The sequence below is a fragment of the Rhyacophila brunnea genome, unplaced genomic scaffold (genome assembly GCF_057557595.1).
Source record: "Rhyacophila brunnea isolate RB1 unplaced genomic scaffold, BYU_Rbru_1.0 scaffold_18, whole genome shotgun sequence".
NCBI lineage: Eukaryota > Metazoa > Arthropoda > Insecta > Trichoptera > Rhyacophilidae > Rhyacophila > Rhyacophila brunnea.
In genome coordinates this window covers 8788605-8810197 of record NW_028232837.1, presented here as the reverse complement: position 1 = coordinate 8810197, position 21593 = coordinate 8788605, and the positions used below count along the sequence as shown (strand labels likewise).

General features: G+C 34.5%; 1 protein-coding gene across 1 annotated transcript in view; it reads left to right on the top strand.

The window, feature by feature from the left end:
• Positions 1 to 939: 939 nt before the first annotated feature.
• Positions 940 to 21593, top strand: part of LOC147073180 (transcription factor p65-like) — a 38303-nt gene continuing 17649 nt past the window's right edge. The window contains exon 1 of the mRNA XM_085945104.1: positions 940 to 1243. The gene's annotated coding sequence lies outside the window, so the exon portion shown is untranslated. The remainder of the gene's footprint in view (positions 1244 to 21593) is intronic.

Genomic DNA, 21593 nt, shown 5'->3' with positions numbered 1-21593 from the left:
TAAGCATAGAATAGACCCCCAGAGAAAATATTATATAATGCCGGGTCCACACTGGCAACATGTCGCGCGACAACCTCGTTAAATTTTACGATAAGTATGATAATTATCGTAAAATTTCTTAAGCAATTATGATAATTATCGTAAAATTTAACGAGGTTGTCGCGCGACATGTTGCCAATGTGGACCCGGCATAACCAACAGAAAAAATCTTTTATGGAAAAAAAAATACAACACCCAGCAGGATCGAACCTGCATCTCTCGGATTTCGTTTGCTATTGGTTATTATATTTTCTCAGAAGTATTTTCAAAATTATCTATGTTCAATAAAAATAATTTTACATTCTTAAACATTGTGAATTATTCAATGAATAAAAAATAGTTAATTAAATTATTAGCAAGTTCAAGTAAGTTACAACAAAAAAAACGTGACGTCGGCTAGTAATTAAAGTAATTCCTCAATACCTACTTTGATTTAAAATACAAAAGCAGATCGCCAATCCTAACTCAATTTGGAAAGCGCAGAGTATCTCAGAGCATTGTGGTCAATGTGCGTGGACGCGAAACCCGAGAGACGCGGGTTCGATTCCTGCTGGCTGTCTATTTTTTTTTCATAAAAAGATTTTTTTTATTGGTTATATTATATTTACTCAGAAGAGTTTCCAAAAGTATGTATGTTCAACATAATTTAACTTATTATTTGCATATTTACTTATCTACTCAACAGTAACATAGTAAATACCTAGTAAGTAGATGGAATTCCTATGACATATAAAATATTTCAAGAATTCATTGATTATCCTTAGTAAATGTATTTCCTGATGTCTGACCAGTTTAGCACAGCGCCACTGTTTTGTCGTGTTTATAAAATCATAATATTATATACTCAGATGATACGTTTGTAACAATTTACATACATAATAACCATACCAGTATTTTTTTAGTGTTTACCTGAACGCGGATAGACGCGGACGTGTTATCAGTTATCAGTGCTATCACGATATGATTTCAATAATTAAATGTCACGGAGATGTTTTATCATTATTGTTTTTAATTTAATGTGATATTATAATTAATACTAACATAGTGAATTAGTGTGACAAAGCAAGATAATTCTGTGAAAAAAGTCTGTTTTATGTTAGTTTTTCATTGCGGAATATTATCTTTTTTGCATTTACCTCCTGTGCTAAAAATAAATACAAACGGGAATTCCTATAGTCCTGTAGGATAAATCTATAAAAAAAAGGTACGCATATACATAACAATAATAATATATTATACATAATGTGTACATGAAGTAATAAATAATATATTATAATAATTATTAGACATAGAATATTATGCAATTATAACGCACTAAGTAATGAATTAAACTAGCTTGAGTGACTTATTATGATAATTAACATGCATTTAGAAGCTGTTTTTAATCGCCACATACCAACCTGTTCATACGTGAAACGGAATTCAAACATGCAACTGTTTTGTATAAAAAGTTATAAGTAAGAATTTTGTTCTGGTAAACGTGATGCATAAAATGTTGTTATTATTTACATAGTAACGTGTTTGATTTGAGTGTTTTGACGTGACTTGTTCTCCTTCAAATACTTAATATATCTATATACAACTTTACTTATTAAATTACAAACACTTTTATTGGAATGTTAATACTATCGAATATACAAAAAGTCAGTGTGTGTTTACTGACAAAAAGTCAGGGAGTGTACACGGCGCCTGAAGATGCCGAAAGGCGAAACCCGGGTCGCAAAAAACGACTTAAATGGAATAGTACAGAGCTTGAATCCATTAGAACTTTTATTGGAATTGTAATGAAGGATCGTTATTTTGAGAACAAGTCCTCATTAACATGTAAATTGTACGTAGGTATTACATTTTACCGCACCACAGTTCACCGTGAGCTATATTAACGGAAACAGACGGTCATATAGCATTGAGATTTAAAAAATGCGCATTGTTCCATTGCATACAGTAATTGAAGGTTCATTATTTTGATAACAAGTCCTCGTTAACATGTAAATTGTACGTATTACATTTTACTGTACCACAGTTCACCGTGAGCTATCTTAACGGAAACAGATGGTCGTATAGCATTGAGATTTAAAAAATACACATTGTTCAATTGCATACAGCTATTTTATTAGATTCAATAAGAACATTAGTTTCATATTGATTGATATTTGATATAAAAAATGTACCTACCTATTTTCTTCTGTCTTTCCCTTGTATTCCGGATGTTTCTACTGTGTATTTTGTAAGAATTTGATTCTCAATAGCATACGTACAATAATTTTTCTGACACTGTATAATTTATTTACGAATTTATATTTAACTGTGACTTAGCGATGGTGCCCACAGATCGCGTCGAGCGGGCGAAGTCGGCGTATTCATAACCATAATCACACGTCTCTCGCCGCGCATTACCCTTCACCTATGTAATAAGCGGCCCAAGCAGCACAAAACAATTATTTTTACAGCGTCTCTCATAACAAAGCAATAAAAATAATATATTATTTCGGGGCTTGTAATAAATATTTACGACGACATTATTCAACCAGCGAAATATAATGACACGGAATAAAATAAAACAATGGGTCCTCTGTTATTAAATAATTGCTTTTGGCCCGTCGATCGACAACGCCTCAAGCAGCGTAATTTTGGTAGCCGTGTTCAATGAATGGAATTCTTTGTATTTTAATTAAATCGTATCGCCGAGAAGCGAAAAACGATGACTCATGCGGCAGGCGGCGCGCAAGGCATCGTTAAGTCCAGTGGGCGCTGGCGTATTTGATTACGTTGTATTTTTGATGATTTACGCGTCACTTGTAGAAATTTTGCGCGAGCGCCGCACTCGCTGCGTCAATGGGCTTTATGCCTTAGATTTACACGCTTAGTCACTTATTCGTTCGATACCCAGCAGCTCAAAATGTCGTTAAATTTTAAACCAGCTAAATTTTATTGCAATGTAGTCAAAGAAGGACCAATCAAGTGCTCGAAATTGACTGGGAAGCACCGGAGCCCAGCTCAGAATCGTGAAAATCTCGAGACTACCGCTCCGGTGGGAATTATAATGACAACAAGTTTAATAAGAAACTTGACATGTCGTATACACATATTTCTGCAAACAATAATAAGATTGTGTGTTGTTTTGATACAAAGTTGTATGTGATGTTAATATGATATAAATTTCGATTAATAAGAGTGTTGTACCCATGGCCCTCACATCCTGAAGCGGGCCCCCAGGCTAGGATCTTTGGCGGGGCCCCCTACCTATCGCTAAAGACAAAGGCAGTGTGACGCTCTTCAGTAGGTGTACCAAATGGTGTACGCGATAAAATTAATGTGTATATTTAGTGTTTTTTGTATATTTTAATACATCCATTTTAATTATGGAGTTTGCGAGTATCGATACACAATTAAAAATTAAATCGTACAACCACATAATTTTAAATAATAACAATATTGAAGAACAATAGCGCGGAACTGGCGACTTTTTTTACTATTAGAGGGAATTTGTGATGTGTATTTATATCACTTATCTGGTCGACTCACCACGCCGGGCCTTTCCTGAGCCCGGGCCCCAGGCTAGAGCCCTGCCAGCCCCCCCTTTGTGACCATTCCGTTTATTACTATTTTAACTTATTAAACGATCGAAAATCATATGTAATACATTCTATTATTTTATAAGTTTAAAACAGTGACATCCTGAGGGGTATACTAACCTTGCACACTGCTTATATGCGACAGATAAAGTAAGGAAAAATAATAATACTAATGAATTTTGACGGAATATTTTATAAAAGAATGTTTTTTCGCCTACGGCACTGAAAAGCATTCCCTGGTAAAAAATATTTAATAGTATTGCGTAGCAAATGTCTAAAAATTGTTATTGCATTTGTCCGTCTAAGACAGGGGTTCCAACCCCGTGCCCGCGGGCACCATGGCGCCCGCGGAACGATTCGTATGTGCCCGCCACTATTCGACAATAATTAAACGGGTCATTATTTATTAAGCATCTTCAAGTTTTAAAGAAACAATTTGAAGAGAGATTTTTACAGTTTACAGATATCGAGCCAATTGTTTCCTTCTGTATCAATCCTTTTACTTGCCAAATAAATGTAATGGAAATGGCCGCATGTATTTCATATTTTGTTCGAAGTAAGACAGAAGAACTAGAGTTAAAAATTTTGGAGCTTAAGAATGATATTTTGCTTAAATCCTTAATATCAGAGGACTTTTGGAATACAGTGGACAGAGAAAAGTTCCCATTTTTGAAAAAAGCTGCATATAAAATTGAATTATTTTTCGGTTCGACATATTTATACGAATCATTGTTTTCAAACTTGAACTTAATAAAATCAAGATATAGATCTCGACTCACCGATGAGCATCTTTATGATTGTTTGCTAACAGAATTATCGTTATACTCTCCTAATTATGAGGCACTGGCCAATGATATTTATTTATTACTTATTATTAACTTATTTATTAATAGATTATGAATATAAGAAAATAAATTATGGGAAAATGAGAAGTTATGGAAGGAGTTTGTCGATTAAAAATAGGTGATATTTTAGAATGTGCTGTAGAGTACAAAAGGTTGGGAACCCCTAAGATAATTAGGTAGGTACCTATATAATAAAAAATACGGTTCATAAACAGACTTTTCGATTTCGAGCACTGACTGGAACACGACCCATTTTTGTGAACCTAATATTTTTTGTATATAATATAATAATATAACTACAATAATATTACTTATGTTCTTATTAAAATGTCAATCTAACATTCCACGTGAATTTTTGTTGGTAATATTTTAATATTAATGTTGTTGTGGTCAAAATTCTAAGAATATACCTTTTATGACTTCACACGTAAACTGCATTGCAAACAGACGGCTTGTCAATTAATAGTAAATAGGTACCTACAGGCATATTAAATGTTTTTAATGACTAATCCAGACCAAAATACATATGCTCGTAAATAAATTATGCAATTTTGTACCTATAAAAACCTGTAACCAGTGGCGTCCCGTGGGGGTAGGCATATTGAGCGTCGCTTGTGGGCGGCAGTTACCCAAAGGGCGGCGAATCGAGGAAAATCACTAGGTATATATATAAATAAATACCTAAACTTAGTAATAACGGAAATATCTTTCAATCAAAAAATTCAGCTCACCTGTTGGAAACAAAATGTATTAATTAGGTACGAATAAAGATTTTTTGTCGGGTTCGCGATGTCTAGTTTACCTCCGTTGTCATTGGACGTCACGTTCTTGGCGAACAGCAATGACACTTGCATACCTAATTTAAAATTTATCCAAATATGTTTGCCAGTCACTCGCGAGTTTTGGAAGTTGTCAGGTGCATTTTTAAATGTACCTACCTTTCTGAAACCGTAGACTCGCAATATTGTCTATTGAAGCAGGGATGGGATTTAAATTAGATTTATATTGTTAGTAATGTATCCATACAACACATATTTCTCAGATATTGGAGACATGAAAGGATGATATTATAACGTAATGTATAAAAAAATGTGGCGGCATTTTGGCACTGCCTAGGGGCGGCATTTTGTCTAGGGACGTCACTGCCTGTAAGTGTACTGTAAAGTGTATACCTGTAAAATTACTAAGTATATAAATAAATGTTGTTTAGGCAGTAGTGCAAATTTGCGCGTTTTAATCAAAATAACATTCCATGAGACAACCCGTCGTTATTTTGTATGAAACATTAAAAAAGTCCCCCTAAATTTGGCCACACTTGCTCTTATTTATCAGTACATTTGTAAATGTTTTCCATCCAAGGCATAATATAAACAATTTGTAAACAATAATAATTTGTTGACGGACAGATTTGATGTATCTCGGTCTGGACTAGGCATGATTAAATTCGTCGTATTCTAATTAGCATTAAAACAGTGATGCACAATCCGTGCTCAGCAAGAATTTTTTTTAATTATTAAAATGTCAAAGAATGAAAAAGATTTTATTGTTTTGTAAAACAGTCGGTTTGGATAGTTCGGAATGTAGAATATAGCAGTCTTTTTTTAGCATTCACTTAAGACACTGGGCCGATCAAATACACAACGTTGAATAAAATCAACATAAGCATTACAGGTTGCTTAATGGCTGTGAGACATGGTATGATCGCGCATGATGAATAGTACACGGCGTTGGTATTTTCTTGGTTTTATTGTACAGTAATAAATTTCGGATAAACATGGCACTAAGATAATATGACTATCACATTGATTTTAGTTGAGTTGAAAGGTTTACATTAATTCGGAATTTAGATACGGTGAGAGACACAGAACAGTGGGGCGTGTCGACTACATTATAGGAAGGCCGAAAGACAACCGTTTGCATTTCCGTTTGCGTTATTGTCTATGGTCTATCACTGACCATAGACAACAACAAAGCCATGCACGGGATTCTAAAGGCCTAATTCCAGCAGACTCGCATACTCAACCAGATTCGAAGCGCCAAGGGTGGATTCCGCCCGGGTGCCAACCCAAAATTGCTGCAAAACCAAATAATTAAATATTAACTTAGTGGAAATATGACAAAAGTCAAAAATAAAAGTTAAAACAATTAATTTATTGTCATCAAAATATGTAACAAAAATTATGACATATTTTACCTATTAAATATATAATAATTCTAACATTTTGACTTATATCGGTTGATATGTCTCAAATAAAGCACGGAACCACAATAAAAATAATATTTAATGGCACCTACGGGGGAAAAAAATACGCCACAGGCGTCTTTTTTCATAATAAAGTTCATTGTGTAATTGAGTAGGTAACATATATATTTTTTTAAATTTCATTATCTTAAATCTTTTTTTCGAATTTTTTCCAACCCCTAAACACTGCCGCCCCGGTGTTTCACACCCCTAAGACCCCCAGTTGGCGCGCTCCTGTAAATATCATACTAAATAAAAGAAATTTTAATTTATTTAAATATATTTTGTAGCTAGACGTAGGTACGAGTATAAAGTTTACTTATGTTTTTTTTCCGTCGAGCCACTGATCAAACACTGCCATAGAGTATAGACTAATAGATTAATATTTAAAACGCAACTACTCTTCGGGGATTAGGTACATATTTCAGTTCATATAATATTATTATCTTCCTCACAACTGGTGACATTCAACTTTATTAACGTTAACGACTTTGCACACTCACTGCCAAATCGGCAGACTGCAAATTGAATAATATTGATGTCACGCATTGAGGAAATTCCCCGTATCAGCTGTAGATAATTGGTGAACTCATGAAATACCGTAACCATAGTTACAAGCGATAGTCAAAAATATTTAAGTAAACATATTGTATATTATTAATTGTTACATCTCATTTATTATCTCCGCTAGGTACCTATTTGTTTATTATGTAATATAACATATTCGCATAATTCAAAGCAGTGACGGTGGGGGTAGGCAGATTGACCGTCGCTTGGGGGCGCCAGTTACCCAAAGGGCGGCAAATCGAGGAGAATCCTTAGGTATATATAGAAATCTGAATAATATAACAATAATATCTTTCCATTAAAAAATACAGCTCACTGGTTGGAAAAAAAATATATTAATTAGGTACAATAAAAGTTTTAACAGGACTTTATTTTTTGATGGGTTTTCGATGTCTAGTTTACTTCCGTTGTCCTTGGACGTCACGTTCTTGGTGAACAGCAATGACTTGTTCATACCTAATTTAAAATTTATCCAAATATGTTGGAGTGTAAACGAATGGAAACGAGTGGAAACGAATAAGTTGTCAGGTGTATTTTTAAATGTACCTATCTTAAACCGTTGTTTATTGAAGCAGAGATGTCATTTCAATTATATTTAGTGGTATACATATATCTTGTTAGTAATGTAGACACAACATATTTCTTAGATATTTGAGTCATGAAAGGATCATAAAAAGTACCGTATTAAAAAAATGTGGCTACATTTTGGCACTGCCTGGGGGCGGCATTTTGTCTAGGGACGTCACTGATTCAAAGACTGTTTTCACTAAACGTTGACAACATTAACAAAATACTGTTATAGGTACGTTATCATTTATTTATTCATTTATTTAGAAAAGAGTATGGCCAATGCGCCATAATACATAATAAATACAAATTACAAAAATGACTTAATTACAAAAAATATCAACCAATATAACAAGAAAGTATTTGTGCTTATGTAGATATTAAAGGAAAATGATAAATACAATTATAAATTTAACCTATTTAACACGTCCACAAACATGAAGGTAATAAAATATAAATCAACCTTTATGGTGCCATCAAATAAGTTAATCGCACGATACACAGCATCATGAAACATAACATACGTCCTGCGACGGGGTATCATGAAGACCGTAGAGTTACGAGTGATATTGGTGGGAACATGAAAATTAATATTTGCCAGTATATACGGATCATAAATGAACCCTCGAAGAAGTAAAAAGAAACTCTTTAAAAGAGCAATCACTCTTCGGGTGGACAAGGATTGCATTGATAGCATACCCAGAATAAAACTAGTTGGAAAATTCATTTTATTACCTTTTTCATAAGGAAAGAATCCGTAGAGAAATCTAAGAAATCTATTGTGGACTCGATCCAACTTAGTTACGTGGACGGACCTGTTAGGACTCCAAATAATGATGGCATATTCAAGAATACTCCAACACATATGATACGAGGGTGGGTCAATAAGTCCTTAGAAAAGCCGACAGGTGGCGCGACTAGTACTGTAAGCGGTTTGTTTTCATGCAGCGGCACTACCGATTCAGTATGCTGCGAAGTTTCAATCAGATTGGTCGGGTTGTTGTGTGTTTCTCGTACATTTTAAAAAAAATTTGCTTGTGGAAAATGGAGAAAATTGAGTTTAGAGCTGTTATTAAACATTTTAATATAAAAGGGTTAACAGCAAAGGAAATAAAAAATGAGTTGGATTTAGTTCACGGCATATCTGCTCCTTTACTTGCAACTATTTATAACTGGTTAAATGAATTTAAACGTGGTCGTACATCAACAAAGGATGAACCACGCTCAGGACGTCCTGTAGAGGTGACTACACCAGAAATGATCAATAAAATCCACGATATGGTGTTAAGTGACCGAAGATTAAAGTTGAGTGAGATAATTGAGGTTACAGGGATCTCAAAAGGTAGCGTCATTTCTATTTTACATGACAAATTGGGCATGAAAAATATTTCTGCAAGATGGGTGCCGCGTTTGCTCACAGTCGACAATAAACGCAATAGGGTGGTGGCCTCTAAAGCCCTGTTGTCGCTCATGCAACGCAATCCGGATGAATTTTTTCGACGCTTTGTGACTGTAGATGAAACATGGATACACCACTATACTCCCGAGACGAAAGAACAGTCAAAGCAGTGGATTGCGAAGGCAAACCATGTCCAAAGAAGGCGAAAACCGTAAAATCAGCTGGTAAGGTTATGGCTACTGTATTTTGGGATGCACGTGAAATTATTTTCGTTGACTATTTGGAAAAAGGAAAAACAATAACAGGGGATTATTATGCATCTTTATTGGACCAGCTAAAAAACAAAATTGAAGAAAAACGGCCTCATTTAAACAGGAAAAAATCCTCTTTCATCAGGACAATGCCCGTGTTCACACATGTTTACGATCAATGGCTAAAATTGAAGAATTGAAGTTCGAATTGGTCGACCACCCACCGTATTCGCCAGATTTAGCCCCTAGTGACTTTTTCCTTTTCCCAAACTTAAAAAAATGGCTAAGTGGACAACGTTTTTTTTTCAAATGAAGAAGTCATCGATCGGACAAATGCTTATTTTGAGGACCTTCCGAAAACTTATTTTTCTGACGGTTTAAAAAAAATTGAGAAACGTCTAACCAAGTGTATTGAGCTCCAAGGAGATTATGTTGAGAGATAAAAAAAAAATACAAAAATAAAAACTGTTTTAATGCTTTTTTCTAAGGAATTATTGACCCACCCTCGTATGTACGTACCAGTGGCGACCGGTGAGTTATTTTACTGGGAGTTCACTTTTTTCACCTTTTGACTGCCGTAAAAAGGCATTTGCCTTCATAAAAACTTCACCAAAAAATAAAAAAAAAACTATTGGTTTTTTAAATTTAGTACATTTAAAAGAAATCATAAATAACTCACTATTATTTGTTGTACCTCTTAAAACAGTTTTTCTTGAAAAAAATGGATTTTAAACTTTAACACAAACTGGTTGACACGAACTATTTTGTTTTGACCGAATTATTAGTACTACCGAAATATCTCGTATCTGGCAGTGACCGGGATTTATTGTTCATTTGTATGAGAAATCCATTCTTCTGTTTTTCATCGACACAAATTTTTCAATTACGCGTTTGTTGAAGTCAGGAATCTCTTGTATCATTCTTTTTTCGATACTGAGTATACATAATGCGTTCAATCTTGATTGCGCGATGGTGTTTCTACTAAAACACTTGATCCGTTTGAGTGTAAAAAAACATCTTTCGCTTTCCACTGATGTCATCGGAATAGTAAAAATTAAATTTAATAGTAAAACCGTTTCCGTAAATGTGTCAGCATTATAAAAATTATCCAAGCTGTAAATAACAGACAATTCATTTTTGAGTTTATTTTTATCTAAAAAGTCAGACCTATTACAGAGCTAGTTTGGAGAGATATCATAATTGATAAACATTGTGAATTTAGTTATCAAACTGAAAAAAACTTGAAGTTTATTTTTAAATTGTACTTCGCCTAAATTTGAGAAATGTTGTCAACATGTGCGGAAATTTAAATGCGTACTGTGAAAAGAATTTATTTTTATAATAATATTGAATAAAAATTGTCAAACAATAATTGTATGTGTGATACGGGCTGTATTGTTTTAAAACCGATGAATCTGCGTTCGGGCCGAGAGCGACTGAAACTGTCGCTCCCGAGCACGTAGAAAAAATATTTACGTATTGCTATTCCACGCGACAGACGACGCTCTTTCTCATTGCAAAGAAATCGAAATTAGATTACTGGGCGCTTTGGTCGAGCGATGGCGAATATCGCTCCCATCAACATATAATATTATTATTTAAAATAGCCGGTTAAAAACACATATTAGAATTTGTTTTTGTATATGAATTAATGACTACGGTAATAGATCAGAACACTTTTAATTAATCAAATATAAATTAAATACTCATTTAAAAAAAGTCTTTTCGCATAAATTGAGTGGGTGGGTGTGCACCGCTCCAGCGCTCTCAAGGGAGAATCGCCACTGGTACGTACCTATAATGTACGTAGCAATCATTGATAAGTTATGATCACATTCAGTGACCTCCATAGGCAAAAGTGCTGCCTCTAAGCGGACTTGTAATACCGTTTATTTTTACTTTCAAATTATCTGCAATTTTTAGGTATCAGCTTACCTATTTTGTTATTTATTTTCGACTATCTTTAACAGACAAATACACCAATTGCCACGAAACCTACTCTCGACCAGTGGTGGTTTTAGATGACGTGTAGAGGTCTGTGGCACTGCCAGGTTTAACAATAGTTATGTTGTCAGCATTTTTAAAGCTTCTATTATATGTTAAACTAAAATACTTTCTAATGAAGCGACCGCATCGTCTGCTTTATGGAAAACGACCACTGCTCTCAAAAGTTGTAATATTTGCATTGGTTCCTTCATGTGCCGCCCCTGTGCAACATACCTACAACCTGCCTACACCCACGGGACGTCACTGCTAATAGGTTGAGTAAGTGGCTAACACAGGGGTCGAAATAGACCGGAAGACTCAAACGGATAATGACGGGTCCCAATAATAATTTATGACCGTTCAACCACGCGCATTCGATAACTAATTGGTTAACATTATGGTTATACCTGCAAGCAACTCAAATTGCGGAGTTTCTGAGTATGGAAAATGTACATGGAAAAGAGTGTTATTCCGCTATTGAAGCTATAAGTAGTATGTATGCGGAGTAATCGTGGAACTCAGCGGCACCCGCTAGATTTTTTCAACCCCGCCTCTTCCCACTGCCTTAAAAATAAATATATATATATATATATTGAACATACATAATTTTAAAAACACCTCATGCATCTAGAAGAAAATCATTTTATAAAAAAAAATACGACACCCGACGGGACTTGCACCTTTAAACGCTAGATTCTAGATTCTAGTGTGCTTTTCCAATTAAGTTACTCCTACTTACTCTCGAACAAGAAGATGTAGGCAAAAGCCGGATGGCGCTGTTGTCGATTAAATGGGAGGAGCTTGTTAGTTCATAGTTTTAACACGTAGCCAAGATGATGTTATTCGAGTATAATTACGACGATTTTAACTAGCAGTTCTTAATAAACAATTTATTTTATTCAACGAATAATTCACAAGATTTTGAGAACGAAACATTCCATAATTATATTGAACATACATAACTTGAAAACATTTCAGATATATATATAAAATACGATATTCCGTCGAGCATCGTATAATATATCTAATATAATAAATATCTGACGTGTTTTCAAGTTATGTAGTAGTTCTTACATGAAGGTATCCGTTTTTTAATAAATATAAATTACTCTGTATAGATGTTTAACATAAATTTTATGGGTTAAGCTTAAAAAGGATAACTTGTTTATTTCAAGTCTATCTTTCACGAAAATTAAATGAGTCATTGACATTTTTTTAAGTTCATTTTCATACGAAAACTGTTGTCTTAAAAATATAATAAATAACTGGTATAATTTTCCCTAATGATTTCAAAGAAATAATGATACATTGTCGATAAAAAATCACCTCACGATAATCTATACCAGCTTAGTTAGGCGAGTTTGCAATATATTATGTTATAAATAATATATATTTACGTATGTTTTTCCTTATGCCATGCATGTGTTATTTATGCCAATTTACTACGAACAACTTGAGACGTTTTTTATATGTTAAATTTCATTCATTGTCATAATTCAATCAAACGAACAAACCTTAAATGCCATACATAGACCAGTGCTTTTCAAGTTTTGTCGTTGTACGGCCCGGCCCTATAATCCTCGATTTTTTTACAACTAACACACCTTATTTATCAACTTGACCACTATCGGTCGTATCCAGCGCTTGAAATGGAAAATTTTACGAGCGCTTGATAGTTTTACGAAAATATTAACACTGTTACGTATCCAATTCTATACATATATGTATTTAAAAAAACGATTGTGTTAGATTTTTTTATAATATGACATATCTCGCTCAGACGGTCAAATTAATATTTACACGAGACGGAGCGATAATTTTGGGGATTGTATGAACCGGAACAGCGCTCCGGTGCGTTCCCGTCCATTTCGAGCCCTGGTCGTACCTACTTCCTCTAAACTAGATTATCCATCTCTACCAGGCGCGCACATAGAAATAATATTTGGGGGAGTCCATTTAGGAAAAAATATTCATAAGTAAATTTTTAAGATGGTGGGAGGAAGTGGGGTTAAGAAATCTCACTCCCCAGTCGCACATTTAAACCTGACACGTCTGCGGCACAGCCATAAATCAAATCTTCTAGGAACGTCGCACCGATGTTTCATAATATTGAACAGCGCACATAGGCGCCTAGCGACAGTCACGCGTAACCTCTCGAAACGTCAATATATACTGTGACCGGCGAGCTTGATATCTGTATAGAAATTACCGACTCGTAGCCTACGCGCATGTGTGACCGCAACACTGGCGGCTTCGACTCGCAGTGTTAATCGCATGTAACTTGTTGCTTGCAACACTAGATGTTTTTTTTAAACTAAAATGTCGCATTCCACTAATGTGCGCAGCTTCATTTGACAACGTGTTTTGTGAATAAAGATGGCGTATCATCGACGCATTTGACATGTTGCAGACGAGACGAGTTTAGATGTGCGAGTCGGCTTAGTCTAGCGATAAACACCAGACCTGCAGGTATAGTTAAGGGTGTTCACTTACGAGTTATTGCAGGCAAAAGTGGTTATCGAATGCGCGAGGGTTAATGTTCATAATAATTATTTGCATCATTAGCCAAAAAAAACATCTAGTGATCCTATCCCCAAATTGCATGCTTTTTTTAAATGGTCATTCTTATATTACCGGAGTGAGTCAATAGCATTTGAGAAATTAACGCTACTCTAATACTGGCGTTATGCATTGTCTCCATACACAAATAGGTGTTTCAGCATAATAATATCTATGGTGAGCCGTGTGCATTGGGCGGCTTGCCTCGATGTGTGTATTGAGCTTACGTCACAATTATGTCATGTCGTCGGGTGACTTAATGTCACAAGTTATAACATAGGGCACCAGGTCACGATCCTCAGTCATGAGGCCCCGACGAAGAATAGAAAGAAGTCATACTCCATTTACCTAATTAATTTTGTATTTTTTTCGTGTTTGGTGATGGATTCGGACCTAGAAACCCCCTATTGCGTGCGCGCCTGATCTCTACTGTCCAGGATGATAATATTTATGCAGCGATTATTTGTTTTTCGAACGATGTGACCCACCCATCTCGACTTTTAAGTGTACATTTATTTGTCTATCACGTTTGTTTATTTTTCAAACGTTATGTTACTCTTAGTTTTTAACCACTTTTGTATTTAAGATTTCATTGATAATGAGTGGTTACTCTTGAATATTTTAATCAGATGTTAAAATCAACTCCATTTCAGCTATGATATTCGAACAGTTTCTTAAGAAATTCATCTGTGTATCTATATAGGTACATTTACTGTCCGATGCATTCAGTAACGCACAACCTGTTCTAGATGAGATTCATTTACAATGATTGCTTTCCACCTTATTCACAAAACATAATTTATCATATAGATAGGGTTACATGTAAATTGTACGTAAAACATTTCACCGTGGCACAGTTCGCCATAAGCTTTCTTATTGGAAAGAGATGACCGTATACTATACGGTCATTAATTCAATTGTTATTAGCTGATTTTGGCAAAATTCATGAATTCATGATTGAAAACCTAACCTAACAAATAATCTAGTATAACGGCTATTTTCAAAATTTGTTTGCTGCTGTCTTTCTGTAAAGTGTAAACCGACAAGAACCGTGTTTTTTTTAGACATAAATTTTATCTCAGTACTATACGATGCAAAGAGGTTGGACGGTCTTTAATATACGACCGTATTATATTTCCCGTACACGATTCCGGACACGATCATATAGGCATTAATTATTAACCTTCAAATCTATTTTGATGCTCACCGCTGCAAGTTCATGCATTTTAGGACTCATCACTGACGTCACTGGTCATCAGGTTTTTTTTCGAAAAGATGGAAATATCATCTGAAAAAATGAGTTTAATCAAATCTCCGTTTATGCATGCATGCCTTTATTATCATAATAAAAAATTTCCTGAATGAATTTTGAAGATTAGCAGTGAACGATTTTGCCAGAAGGTGTCACCCAGTGGGATTCCTTATCATTGTCTGGAATATCTTTAACAAAAATAATTTAATATTTATAAAGCAAATATACTTAGTGGATTTTCAGCATAAAATACAATTAATTACAAAACAACTGCAAAACCAGCACTCGAAATGGAACGGAGTGCATCTCCAGTTCGTGTTAAAATGAAAAAGTGCATTCCGATTCGTGAATGATTATTATTAAAATATTAAGTAAATTCATTTACTTTACAAATTATTACAACGTTTTTATTAGCTCGTACTCTTGTTTGTCGGGTGGTTGTTTGTCCAGTACAATTTTTGCAATCGATTTTTAACTAACTTCCCGACTAGCTAGACATTTGAAACTTTTAGAATATATCAGAACACGATGCCAGTGCATTCTTTTAATATTTTTAGCCATCTTTGAGCAGAATTGAATTCATTTTCAGTTAATTCTGTTTTGTATGTAAAGTTATTTCAGAAAAATCCGTAAAAAGTAAAAGACTGTTATTGGTTGCTAAGGGGGTGGTCCTAGTAACTAAATTACTAATATATACGTGCGTTACTATGGAAATAAAATGAAATGTCAAAATGACATTTCAGTATTCTATATTTGTTTGTTTGTTTTTTTTTACTTCATATCAAGCACAAGTTTGAGCATATTGAAAATAATAATTCAACAGAAAATTTAAAAACGTTGTACTTATATGAAAAGTTCTTTTTATCTTGTATTTTTTTCTTTACATGTCGTAAATACATATTTCTTCAAGCAATAATGAGCTTCTATGCATTTTTTTCAAAGGCTGTTTAAGGCAATTTTAGTTTCGGCCTTGAGAGAACAGACTTTGTTTTTATGTGGCAATTAGTTACATCAACGCGTGCTGACCAAAGTGCTACCTTCTATAAATATTAATTTATTAATTAAAGGTTTAAATGATATTGTAATGATGTAATTATGTAAAATACCGTGAAAATAAGTCAAGTAAAACAAACTCTTTCATGTGGTAATTTTTTCAAGGGTAATACCAAAAATTAGTATGAAAAGGTGATAATATGTACTTTAGTGTGTCGCGAAAATTATATAATTTTAAACATGTGCCGCGTCGTGACAAGGGTTGGGTTTCATTGCACTATTCAGTGACGTCCTTAGACAAAATGCCGCGCCATTTTCCTATAGAGTATTTTTTATCATCCTTTCATGACTGCAATATTTAAGAAATGTGATGTATGGATACATTACTAACAAAATATATACGACTAAATCTAATTTAAATGCCATCTCTACTTCAACAGACAATATTGCGAGTCCAAGGTTTCAGATACATTTAAATATACACCTGACAACTTTCGAAACTCGTGAGTGACTGGCAAAAATATTTGGATAAAATTAATTATGTAAGTTTTTACCTACCTATAATTCAAATATGATTCGCAAATGTGCACGTGTTATTTCTGGTCATCAAGGATGTGACGTCCAAGGAAAATGGAAGTAAACTAGACATCGCAAACCCGACAAACAACTACAGTCCTGTTAAACCTTTTATGTTAATTAATAAATTTTCTTTCCAACCAGTGAGCTGATTTTTTTAATGGAAAGATATTGCCGTTATTACTAAGTTCAGGCAGCTATTTATATATATCTAATGATTCTTCTCGATTTGCCGCCCTACGAGTAGCTGCCACCCCAAGTGACGCTCAATTTGCCTACTCCCACAGGACGTCACTGGCACTATTGTATTCAACGAAACAATGCTAATATCAAAATTGTAACAAAAGTCACAACTGATAGCATTCAGTCAATTAGATATGCTTATCGATTGCTTCCTGTTTTAATCATTGACCGATGAAAAGCCCGTAATCAAATTGATACACTAACATAACCTCAATTAAATAGACGCCATTCGTTTGATATTAATTGTATATTTTATTAATTACCTATATTTTTAATTCCAGAGTTAGCTAACATAATATTATGATACGCGTGTCGCTAATGATAAAATCACACCACGTGAGGTCATGTGTTATAGCCACCAGCCACCACCATCTTTAGATTAATAAAGCCTGAGCATATCAATTGCCTGAACATTTCATATGAATGTCAAATTTTTAAACAATCCATGTTGACATTGAGAACTTGCTTGTGCAACGAGTGGTCCACTGTTCAGCTGTCAAAATCAGACCCCAGATTGCTTGACATATTGATTCGCCCTTTCTCGTTTCAAATTAAATTAAAAATTCTCAAATCAAATATATTAACTATTAGTGTTATTAATAAATAATATACATTCCTGTTATTCATCAGCTGTCAAAGTCAGACTAGTCCTTCACACAAAAACCGGTGGTAATATCGATTTTCAAAAAATATGTAGCATTTATCTATGCATTATATTTGTAGAAGGTGTATTAATGCTAGTGTATTATTTATCATGTAACTTATCTATTAAAATCAAACCATTCCCCGTGTGAATACGACAGACGCGTCAGTATGAGCACTCTATAGAACAATGACAGGCAATGACAGTGTTCATACATAGACAACAACGGGAGGGGGGAGGAAGTACGACCATTCGTTGTGAATGTATCGGCTTTCTACTTGAGTCGGCAATGCACCAGCACATTCAATAATGAAACATTGTGTCAATTATGGCGCGAATACATTATGTACTCACGGTAAGTTCACGCCGCTGCAAAAGGTGTGCAATGTGGTTTTCCTTGATATTTAAAATGTTATCAGACGGATTCCCCCTCATCCTGTAATACATTTTGATCCAAAAACTAATAATGTCAGTTAGCAGCAACGTGCATTTGCGGCTCCCTTCCAAACCACTAAATTAAAAATACGTGAGAGCACATAACTCAAAAATGTGTAAACTTGCAGAAAATATGTTTTATCGCGCGTTAGGTTGGTTGTGTGGTGTTATACACGTGAGGTGACTTTATTGTAGTTTTGATTCATTTTGGCAGATTTCGCTAAGTTACGCTATTCATTTATGGTTCAAAATATGATACAGGATGTGAGCATCTGTCAGATAACATTTTAAATACCAAATAAGACGACAATACATACATATTTCTTGAGGCGCGAGCTTACCGTGAGCTCACGTGACGTGATCATAATATGTTTCTAGCATAAATAACATGTAGATCATTTATGTGACACGCGTGTATAGCTCGAATTTTGTATGCAAAAGTTTAGTAAGAAATAGTTTTTTATACTTAATTCATTTATCTATAATTTACCGATTTTTTTTCAAAAATACTTCGTCTGGCAATACTGACGAACAATTTGAACAGGGAACTCATATATACGGGAACTGAAATACCTAACGGATGTTGAGCAACAGGCAACCGATCTCGAGTGTGGAAGAATATGGAATAAACTTAAACACGTGTCAAGGATACGCTTGTTCTTCGTTCTGACAACTGCTCTCGGTTTATGCACTGACGCTCATGCAATATTGGTGTATTTGAAGGTTGCAACATACACTATAGCACGTCTATAATGTGGTGTATTTTCGTAGGACACTCACACATTCAAAACCCTGGCGTCAAAATGTAGTGTATAGGGGTATAGCCTATCGGAATTATATTCATTATCTGTTATGTGTTAAACAACTATTTTCGTCAATAGCAACTAAATTATTAATATATACGTGCGTTACTATGGAAATCAAAATGAAATGTCGAAATGACATTTCAGTAGTATTCTATATTTGTTTGTTTGTTTTTTATTTACTTCATAGCAAGTACAAGTTTGAGCATATTGAGCATAACATTGAAGCAGCATTGAACAGAAAATTTAAAAACGTTTTAGGTATATAAAAAGTTCTTTTTATCTTGTAATTATTTTTATTTATATTTTTATAACGTTTTTTTACATATAATTTGACATACCTACTCCCAATGATAATAAATATCAATGCATACTCTTAAAAAAGGTTCGCCATTCCTATCATTTACATTTACACGATAATCTTTATAATATGCTTGACCCCCATATACCTGTCATCATTTATAGTGAACTCCAAACTAGGATAGTAATAACGGCCCACCACTTTTTAGCAATAGTTTCGTTATTTCAGTATTGACGTCATTTCTGACATTTTGAAGTTTGCCTTTCGTGTCTACACCTTGAGAGGAACGTTCATTTCCTGATGTGCTTATATCGAACCCTCGAGTCCAGTGGCGGAACTGTAATTCCCAAGATCCCATATTGCGGAGAGCAACCACATAACAGATTAATATGATAGAAATGCGAATTTCAGTCGTCAAAGCTAGTCGCTAGACTTTGACGGCAGTTTTGATTTGTAATTTAATGACAGTCAAGCTCCATTAATGTAAGGAAACCAGAGCACCCTGAATGTCCTCAACTGGGAAATCAGAAATAATGGGAACTAAAATACCTAACGGGTGTGGAGTAACAGGCAACCGATCTCGAGTGTGAAAAAATATGGGATAAACTTAAACAAGTGTCAATAATACGCTTGTCCTTCGTTCTGACAACTGCTCTCGGCTTACGCAGTGACGCTCATGCAATATTGGTGTATTTGAAGGTTGAAACACACACTATTACACGTCTATAAAGTGTGATTCATTTTCGTATGACGCTTTTTTATGTGGTCCTCAAGTATTACCAATATTAAATGGCCGTTTCATTTACGTGAATAACTTTAATACGTATTATGATACAAACGTAAATATTGAAAATATCACATTATTTAACACGCGCTTCAGTTTATCCCGTATTTCTCCACACTCGAGAATCGTATATTCTTACAACCACACTCGGAAGGTAACGCACTTGCCATTATTGTTGTGTTCGCTGGTCACAGCATAATATGATGATTAATCTTTTGAAGATTATCTTATATTCTTCTCAAATCTTGATAATAATTCTGATTCAACATGCACAGTGAATATTCGCCCAGGGCGCAATTTCGTTTAATAGGTACCTATATATTTTATTCATAAAAATATGCTTTAGCGATACTACATGTATATAAGTTGTCAATAAGAGATCAATTTATTTATTATATTTTTAAATCATTCTGAGGATTTGCTTTTAATCAGAAACAACTAGGTATAACTTAACCTTCGTTTTCCTGCTCGATCTTTATCAGGTATGTAGAATTACTATTATAGAAATGATAGTAATGTAGTTATATATTGAAGTAAATTTCTACAAAAATCACATTTACAGTAAGTAAGTAAATTGACTCATTATATTAAAATAAACGAAATGTAGGTAAGTACATAAAAGATTATTCTTTGAAGTTTTACTTGTATGATAATGTTGTCAAAATAATCTCGAAATTGTGTTGTTTTTAAAATGAATAATGACTAAATTTTGAATTGAAATGCAGTTAAAAAGAGACTGTAAAAATCATTGATATATTACAAATACAGACAGCTAGCTGAGCCATAAATTTTCAAATTTATGGGTAGGTGGGTAAGCTGCATGGCCTCCACAAAGGGGGTAGGCTGACAGGGCTCTAGCCTGGGGGCCTGGGCTCAGGAAGGGCCCGGCGTGACGAGTCGACCAGATAAGTGAGATAAACACAGATCACAAATTTGCTCTAATAGTAAAAAAAAATCGCCTGTGGGCTATTTTGCTTCGATAATATTAGTACTTAGTTTAAAAAATTTGGTTTTACGGTCAAATTTTTAACCGTGTGCCGATACTTGACAACTCCATAATTCAAATGGATGTAAGTACATATTATTAAAACTACAAAAAATCGCTAAAAATATACTTTAATTTTACAGCGTACGCCATTTGGGAAACGCTACTGCAGTGCGTCACACTGCCTTTACCCTTAGCGATAGGTAGAGGGGCCCGCCAAACATCCTGGCCCGGGGGCCCGCTTCAGGATGTGGGGTCCATGGTAAGCAGTGACGTCCCCAGACAAAATGCCGCCCTGGGCAGCGCTATAATGCGGCCTCATTTTTTCATACAATATTTTGTATAATTATTCGTGCCCGTGTCGTTTCTGGTCACCTAGGATCGAAGGGCAACGGAAGTAAACTAGACATCGCGAACCCGACAAAAAATTTAAGTTCTGTTAAACCTTTTATACTAATTAATACATTTTACTTCCAACCAGCGAGTTCAATTTTTGAAAGGAAAGATATTTTTGTAAGTACTCAGTTTAGGTAGGTATTTCTATATAT